The sequence below is a fragment of the Diachasmimorpha longicaudata genome, unplaced genomic scaffold (genome assembly GCF_034640455.1).
Source record: "Diachasmimorpha longicaudata isolate KC_UGA_2023 unplaced genomic scaffold, iyDiaLong2 ctg00000125.1, whole genome shotgun sequence".
Classification (NCBI taxonomy): Eukaryota; Metazoa; Arthropoda; class Insecta; order Hymenoptera; family Braconidae; genus Diachasmimorpha; species Diachasmimorpha longicaudata.
Window position 1 is genome coordinate 40,795 of NW_026973937.1, and position 9,206 is coordinate 50,000.

Here is a 9,206-nt window from a genome sequence, read left to right on the forward strand (position 1 = left end):
TGATTTTAAGGTTTGAGAATCTTGACAACGATTTTGCATACCGACAAAAATAGCATCAAGCAAAATATCACTTATTTTTCCAATTTTCGACTTGTAGAACGATCAAGTATACTATTCTTTGGATTCTATGATTTTTTTCAAGTGATTATTTTCAAAGTTGGGAAAAATGAAAAATTATTCTAAGTCCCCATTCGTAGTTCTTTTTGATTCGTATTGCTTCGGCGCAAAGTAGGTAGGGACACTTATGGATTTCTCAATTTTTGGATAGGGACAGCCGGATAGCCGTCATTCAGCATAAAAGCTATTGTTATATGCATAGTTTGATGTGAGGAATGGGAATTGATTGAAATTTTCACCCGCCAATTGCCGGCTGGCCTGATTTTAAGGTTTGAGAATCTTGACAACGATTTTGCATACCGACAAAAATAGCATCAAGCAAAAATATCACTTATTTTTCCAATTTTCGACTTGTAGAACGATCAAGTATACTATTCCTTGGATTCTAAGATTTTTTTCAAGTGATTATTTTCAAAGTTGGGAAAAATGAAAAATTATTCTAAGTCCCCATTCGTAGTTCTTTTTGATTCGTATTGCTTCGGCGCAAAGTAGGTAGGGACACTTATGGATTTCTCAATTTTTGGATAGGGACAGCCGGATAGCCGTCATTCAGCATAAAAGCTATTGTTATATGCATAGTTTGATGTGAGGAATGGGAATTGATTGAAATTTTCACCCGCCAATTGCCGGCTGGCCTGATTTTAAGGTTTGAGAATCTTGACAACGATTTTGCATACCGACAAAAATAGCATCAAGCAAAAATATCACTTATTTTTCCAATTTTCGACTTGTAGAACGATCAAGTATACTATTCTTTGGATTCTAAGATTTTTTTCAAGTGATTATTTTCAAAGTTGGGAAAAATGAAAAATTATTCTAAGTCCCCATTCGTAGTTCTTTTTGATTCGTATTGCTTCGGCGCAAAGTAGGTAGGGACACTTATGGATTTCTCAATTTTTGGATAGGGACAGCCGGATAGCCGTCATTCAGCATAAAAGCTATTGTTATATGCATAGTTTGATGTGAGGAATGGGAATTGATTGAAATTTTCACCCGCCAATTGCCGGCTGGCCTGATTTTAAGGTTTGAGAATCTTGACAACGATTTTGCATACCGACAAAAATAGCATCAAGCAAAAATATCACTTATTTTTCCAATTTTCGACTTGTAGAACGATCAAGTATACTATTCTTTGGATTCTATGATTTTTTTCAAGTGATTATTTTCAAAGTTGGGAAAAATGAAAAATTATTCTAAGTCCCCATTCGTAGTTCTTTTTGATTCGTATTGCTTCGGCGCAAAGTAGGTAGGGACACTTATGGATTTCTCAATTTTTGGATAGGGACAGCCGGATAGCCGTCATTCAGCATAAAAGCTATTGTTATATGCATAGTTTGATGTGAGGAATGGGAATTGATTGAAATTTTCACCCGCCAATTGCCGGCTGGCCTGATTTTAAGGTTTGAGAATCTTGACAACGATTTTGCATACCGACAAAAATAGCATCAAGCAAAAATATCACTTATTTTTCCAATTTTCGACTTGTAGAACGATCAAGTATACTATTCTTTGGATTCTATGATTTTTTTCAAGTGATTATTTTCAAAGTTGGGAAAAATGAAAAATTATTCTAAGTCCCCATTCGTAGTTCTTTTTGATTCGTATTGCTTCGGCGCAAAGTAGGTAGGGACACTTATGGATTTCTCAATTTTTGGATAGGGACAGCCGGATAGCCGTCATTCAGCATAAAAGCTATTGTTATATGCATAGTTTGATGTGAGGAATGGGAATTGATTGAAATTTTCACCCGCCAATTGCCGGCTGGCCTGATTTTAAGGTTTGAGAATCTTGACAACGATTTTGCATACCGACAAAAATAGCATCAAGCAAAAATATCACTTATTTTTCCAATTTTCGACTTGTAGAACGATCAAGTATACTATTCTTTGGATTCTATGATTTTTTTCAAGTGATTATTTTCAAAGTTGGGAAAAATGAAAAATTATTCTAAGTCCCCATTCGTAGTTCTTTTTGATTCGTATTGCTTCGGCGCAAAGTAGGTAGGGACACTTATGGATTTCTCAATTTTTGGATAGGGACAGCCGGATAGCCGTCATTCAGCATAAAAGCTATTGTTATATGCATAGTTTGATGTGAGGAATGGGAATTGATTGAAATTTTCACCCGCCAATTGCCGGCTGGCCTGATTTTAAGGTTTGAGAATCTTGACAACGATTTTGCATACCGACAAAAATAGCATCAAGCAAAAATATCACTTATTTTTCCAATTTTCGACTTGTAGAACGATCAAGTATACTATTCCTTGGATTCTAAGATTTTTTTCAAGTGATTATTTTCAAAGTTGGGAAAAATGAAAAATTATTCTAAGTCCCCATTCGTAGTTCTTTTTGATTCGTATTGCTTCGGCGCAAAGTAGGTAGGGACACTTATGGATTTCTCAATTTTTGGATAGGGACAGCCGGATAGCCGTCATTCAGCATAAAAGCTATTGTTATATGCATAGTTTGATGTGAGGAATGGGAATTGATTGAAATTTTCACCCGCCAATTGCCGGCTGGCCTGATTTTAAGGTTTGAGAATCTTGACAACGATTTTGCATACCGACAAAAATAGCATCAAGCAAAAATATCACTTATTTTTCCAATTTTCGACTTGTAGAACGATCAAGTATACTATTCTTTGGATTCTAAGATTTTTTTCAAGTGATTATTTTCAAAGTTGGGAAAAATGAAAAATTATTCTAAGTCCCCATTCGTAGTTCTTTTTGATTCGTATTGCTTCGGCGCAAAGTAGGTAGGGACACTTATGGATTTCTCAATTTTTGGATAGGGACAGCCGGATAGCCGTCATTCAGCATAAAAGCTATTGTTATATGCATAGTTTGATGTGAGGAATGGGAATTGATTGAAATTTTCACCCGCCAATTGCCGGCTGGCCTGATTTTAAGGTTTGAGAATCTTGACAACGATTTTGCATACCGACAAAAATAGCATCAAGCAAAAATATCACTTATTTTTCCAATTTTCGACTTGTAGAACGATCAAGTATACTATTCTTTGGATTCTATGATTTTTTTCAAGTGATTATTTTCAAAGTTGGGAAAAATGAAAAATTATTCTAAGTCCCCATTCGTAGTTCTTTTTGATTCGTATTGCTTCGGCGCAAAGTAGGTAGGGACACTTATGGATTTCTCAATTTTTGGATAGGGACAGCCGGATAGCCGTCATTCAGCATAAAAGCTATTGTTATATGCATAGTTTGATGTGAGGAATGGGAATTGATTGAAATTTTCACCCGCCAATTGCCGGCTGGCCTGATTTTAAGGTTTGAGAATCTTGACAACGATTTTGCATACCGACAAAAATAGCATCAAGCAAAAATATCACTTATTTTTCCAATTTTCGACTTGTAGAACGATCAAGTATACTATTCTTTGGATTCTAAGATTTTTTTCAAGTGATTATTTTCAAAGTTGGGAAAAATGAAAAATTATTCTAAGTCCCCATTCGTAGTTCTTTTTGATTCGTATTGCTTCGGCGCAAAGTAGGTAGGGACACTTATGGATTTCTCAATTTTTGGATAGGGACAGCCGGATAGCCGTCATTCAGCATAAAAGCTATTGTTATATGCATAGTTTGATGTGAGGAATGGGAATTGATTGAAATTTTCACCCGCCAATTGCCGGCTGGCCTGATTTTAAGGTTTGAGAATCTTGACAACGATTTTGCATACCGACAAAAATAGCATCAAGCAAAAATATCACTTATTTTTCTAATTTTCGACTTGTAGAACGATCAAGTATACTATTCTTTGGATTCTAAGATTTTTTTCAAGTGATTATTTTCAAAGTTGGGAAAAATGAAAAATTATTCTAAGTCCCCATTCGTAGTTCTTTTTGATTCGTATTGCTTCGGCGCAAAGTAGGTAGGGACACTTATGGATTTCTCAATTTTTGGATAGGGACAGCCGGATAGCCGTCATTCAGCATAAAAGCTATTGTTATATGCATAGTTTGATGTGAGGAATGGGAATTGATTGAAATTTTCACCCGCCAATTGCCGGCTGGCCTGATTTTAAGGTTTGAGAATCTTGACAACGATTTTGCATACCGACAAAAATAGCATCAAGCAAAAATATCACTTATTTTTCCAATTTTCGACTTGTAGAACGATCAAGTATACTATTCCTTGGATTCTAAGATTTTTTTCAAGTGATTATTTTCAAAGTTGGGAAAAATGAAAAATTATTCTAAGTCCCCATTCGTAGTTCTTTTTGATTCGTATTGCTTCGGCGCAAAGTAGGTAGGGACACTTATGGATTTCTCAATTTTTGGATAGGGACAGCCGGATAGCCGTCATTCAGCATAAAAGCTATTGTTATATGCATAGTTTGATGTGAGGAATGGGAATTGATTGAAATTTTCACCCGCCAATTGCCGGCTGGCCTGATTTTAAGGTTTGAGAATCTTGACAACGATTTTGCATACCGACAAAAATAGCATCAAGCAAAAATATCACTTATTTTTCCAATTTTCGACTTGTAGAACGATCAAGTATACTATTCTTTGGATTCTATGATTTTTTTCAAGTGATTATTTTCAAAGTTGGGAAAAATGAAAAATTATTCTAAGTCCCCATTCGTAGTTCTTTTTGATTCGTATTGCTTCGGCGCAAAGTAGGTAGGGACACTTATGGATTTCTCAATTTTTGGATAGGGACAGCCGGATAGCCGTCATTCAGCATAAAAGCTATTGTTATATGCATAGTTTGATGTGAGGAATGGGAATTGATTGAAATTTTCACCCGCCAATTGCCGGCTGGCCTGATTTTAAGGTTTGAGAATCTTGACAACGATTTTGCATACCGACAAAAATAGCATCAAGCAAAAATATCACTTATTTTTCCAATTTTCGACTTGTAGAACGATCAAGTATACTATTCTTTGGATTCTATGATTTTTTTCAAGTGATTATTTTCAAAGTTGGGAAAAATGAAAAATTATTCTAAGTCCCCATTCGTAGTTCTTTTTGATTCGTATTGCTTCGGCGCAAAGTAGGTAGGGACACTTATGGATTTCTCAATTTTTGGATAGGGACAGCCGGATAGCCGTCATTCAGCATAAAAGCTATTGTTATATGCATAGTTTGATGTGAGGAATGGGAATTGATTGAAATTTTCACCCGCCAATTGCCGGCTGGCCTGATTTTAAGGTTTGAGAATCTTGACAACGATTTTGCATACCGACAAAAATAGCATCAAGCAAAAATATCACTTATTTTTCCAATTTTCGACTTGTAGAACGATCAAGTATACTATTCCTTGGATTCTAAGATTTTTTTCAAGTGATTATTTTCAAAGTTGGGAAAAATGAAAAATTATTCTAAGTCCCCATTCGTAGTTCTTTTTGATTCGTATTGCTTCGGCGCAAAGTAGGTAGGGACACTTATGGATTTCTCAATTTTTGGATAGGGACAGCCGGATAGCCGTCATTCAGCATAAAAGCTATTGTTATATGCATAGTTTGATGTGAGGAATGGGAATTGATTGAAATTTTCACCCGCCAATTGCCGGCTGGCCTGATTTTAAGGTTTGAGAATCTTGACAACGATTTTGCATACCGACAAAAATAGCATCAAGCAAAAATATCACTTATTTTTCCAATTTTCGACTTGTAGAACGATCAAGTATACTATTCTTTGGATTCTAAGATTTTTTTCAAGTGATTATTTTCAAAGTTGGGAAAAATGAAAAATTATTCTAAGTCCCCATTCGTAGTTCTTTTTGATTCGTATTGCTTCGGCGCAAAGTAGGTAGGGACACTTATGGATTTCTCAATTTTTGGATAGGGACAGCCGGATAGCCGTCATTCAGCATAAAAGCTATTGTTATATGCATAGTTTGATGTGAGGAATGGGAATTGATTGAAATTTTCACCCGCCAATTGCCGGCTGGCCTGATTTTAAGGTTTGAGAATCTTGACAACGATTTTGCATACCGACAAAAATAGCATCAAGCAAAAATATCACTTATTTTTCCAATTTTCGACTTGTAGAACGATCAAGTATACTATTCTTTGGATTCTAAGATTTTTTTCAAGTGATTATTTTCAAAGTTGGGAAAAATGAAAAATTATTCTAAGTCCCCATTCGTAGTTCTTTTTGATTCGTATTGCTTCGGCGCAAAGTAGGTAGGGACACTTATGGATTTCTCAATTTTTGGATAGGGACAGCCGGATAGCCGTCATTCAGCATAAAAGCTATTGTTATATGCATAGTTTGATGTGAGGAATGGGAATTGATTGAAATTTTCACCCGCCAATTGCCGGCTGGCCTGATTTTAAGGTTTGAGAATCTTGACAACGATTTTGCATACCGACAAAAATAGCATCAAGCAAAAATATCACTTATTTTTCCAATTTTCGACTTGTAGAACGATCAAGTATACTATTCTTTGGATTCTAAGATTTTTTTCAAGTGATTATTTTCAAAGTTGGGAAAAATGAAAAATTATTCTAAGTCCCCATTCGTAGTTCTTTTTGATTCGTATTGCTTCGGCGCAAAGTAGGTAGGGACACTTATGGATTTCTCAATTTTTGGATAGGGACAGCCGGATAGCCGTCATTCAGCATAAAAGCTATTGTTATATGCATAGTTTGATGTGAGGAATGGGAATTGATTGAAATTTTCACCCGCCAATTGCCGGCTGGCCTGATTTTAAGGTTTGAGAATCTTGACAACGATTTTGCATACCGACAAAAATAGCATCAAGCAAAAATATCACTTATTTTTCTAATTTTCGACTTGTAGAACGATCAAGTATACTATTCTTTGGATTCTAAGATTTTTTTCAAGTGATTATTTTCAAAGTTGGGAAAAATGAAAAATTATTCTAAGTCCCCATTCGTAGTTCTTTTTGATTCGTATTGCTTCGGCGCAAAGTAGGTAGGGACACTTATGGATTTCTCAATTTTTGGATAGGGACAGCCGGATAGCCGTCATTCAGCATAAAAGCTATTGTTATATGCATAGTTTGATGTGAGGAATGGGAATTGATTGAAATTTTCACCCGCCAATTGCCGGCTGGCCTGATTTTAAGGTTTGAGAATCTTGACAACGATTTTGCATACCGACAAAAATAGCATCAAGCAAAAATATCACTTATTTTTCCAATTTTCGACTTGTAGAACGATCAAGTATACTATTCCTTGGATTCTAAGATTTTTTTCAAGTGATTATTTTCAAAGTTGGGAAAAATGAAAAATTATTCTAAGTCCCCATTCGTAGTTCTTTTTGATTCGTATTGCTTCGGCGCAAAGTAGGTAGGGACACTTATGGATTTCTCAATTTTTGGATAGGGACAGCCGGATAGCCGTCATTCAGCATAAAAGCTATTGTTATATGCATAGTTTGATGTGAGGAATGGGAATTGATTGAAATTTTCACCCGCCAATTGCCGGCTGGCCTGATTTTAAGGTTTGAGAATCTTGACAACGATTTTGCATACCGACAAAAATAGCATCAAGCAAAAATATCACTTATTTTTCCAATTTTCGACTTGTAGAACGATCAAGTATACTATTCTTTGGATTCTATGATTTTTTTCAAGTGATTATTTTCAAAGTTGGGAAAAATGAAAAATTATTCTAAGTCCCCATTCGTAGTTCTTTTTGATTCGTATTGCTTCGGCGCAAAGTAGGTAGGGACACTTATGGATTTCTCAATTTTTGGATAGGGACAGCCGGATAGCCGTCATTCAGCATAAAAGCTATTGTTATATGCATAGTTTGATGTGAGGAATGGGAATTGATTGAAATTTTCACCCGCCAATTGCCGGCTGGCCTGATTTTAAGGTTTGAGAATCTTGACAACGATTTTGCATACCGACAAAAATAGCATCAAGCAAAAATATCACTTATTTTTCCAATTTTCGACTTGTAGAACGATCAAGTATACTATTCCTTGGATTCTAAGATTTTTTTCAAGTGATTATTTTCAAAGTTGGGAAAAATGAAAAATTATTCTAAGTCCCCATTCGTAGTTCTTTTTGATTCGTATTGCTTCGGCGCAAAGTAGGTAGGGACACTTATGGATTTCTCAATTTTTGGATAGGGACAGCCGGATAGCCGTCATTCAGCATAAAAGCTATTGTTATATGCATAGTTTGATGTGAGGAATGGGAATTGATTGAAATTTTCACCCGCCAATTGCCGGCTGGCCTGATTTTAAGGTTTGAGAATCTTGACAACGATTTTGCATACCGACAAAAATAGCATCAAGCAAAAATATCACTTATTTTTCTAATTTTCGACTTGTAGAACGATCAAGTATACTATTCTTTGGATTCTAAGATTTTTTTCAAGTGATTATTTTCAAAGTTGGGAAAAATGAAAAATTATTCTAAGTCCCCATTCGTAGTTCTTTTTGATTCGTATTGCTTCGGCGCAAAGTAGGTAGGGACACTTATGGATTTCTCAATTTTTGGATAGGGACAGCCGGATAGCCGTCATTCAGCATAAAAGCTATTGTTATATGCATAGTTTGATGTGAGGAATGGGAATTGATTGAAATTTTCACCCGCCAATTGCCGGCTGGCCTGATTTTAAGGTTTGAGAATCTTGACAACGATTTTGCATACCGACAAAAATAGCATCAAGCAAAAATATCACTTATTTTTCCAATTTTCGACTTGTAGAACGATCAAGTATACTATTCCTTGGATTCTAAGATTTTTTTCAAGTGATTATTTTCAAAGTTGGGAAAAATGAAAAATTATTCTAAGTCCCCATTCGTAGTTCTTTTTGATTCGTATTGCTTCGGCGCAAAGTAGGTAGGGACACTTATGGATTTCTCAATTTTTGGATAGGGACAGCCGGATAGCCGTCATTCAGCATAAAAGCTATTGTTATATGCATAGTTTGATGTGAGGAATGGGAATTGATTGAAATTTTCACCCGCCAATTGCCGGCTGGCCTGATTTTAAGGTTTGAGAATCTTGACAACGATTTTGCATACCGACAAAAATAGCATCAAGCAAAAATATCACTTATTTTTCCAATTTTCGACTTGTAGAACGATCAAGTATACTATTCTTTGGATTCTATGATTTTTTTCAAGTGATTATTTTCAAAGT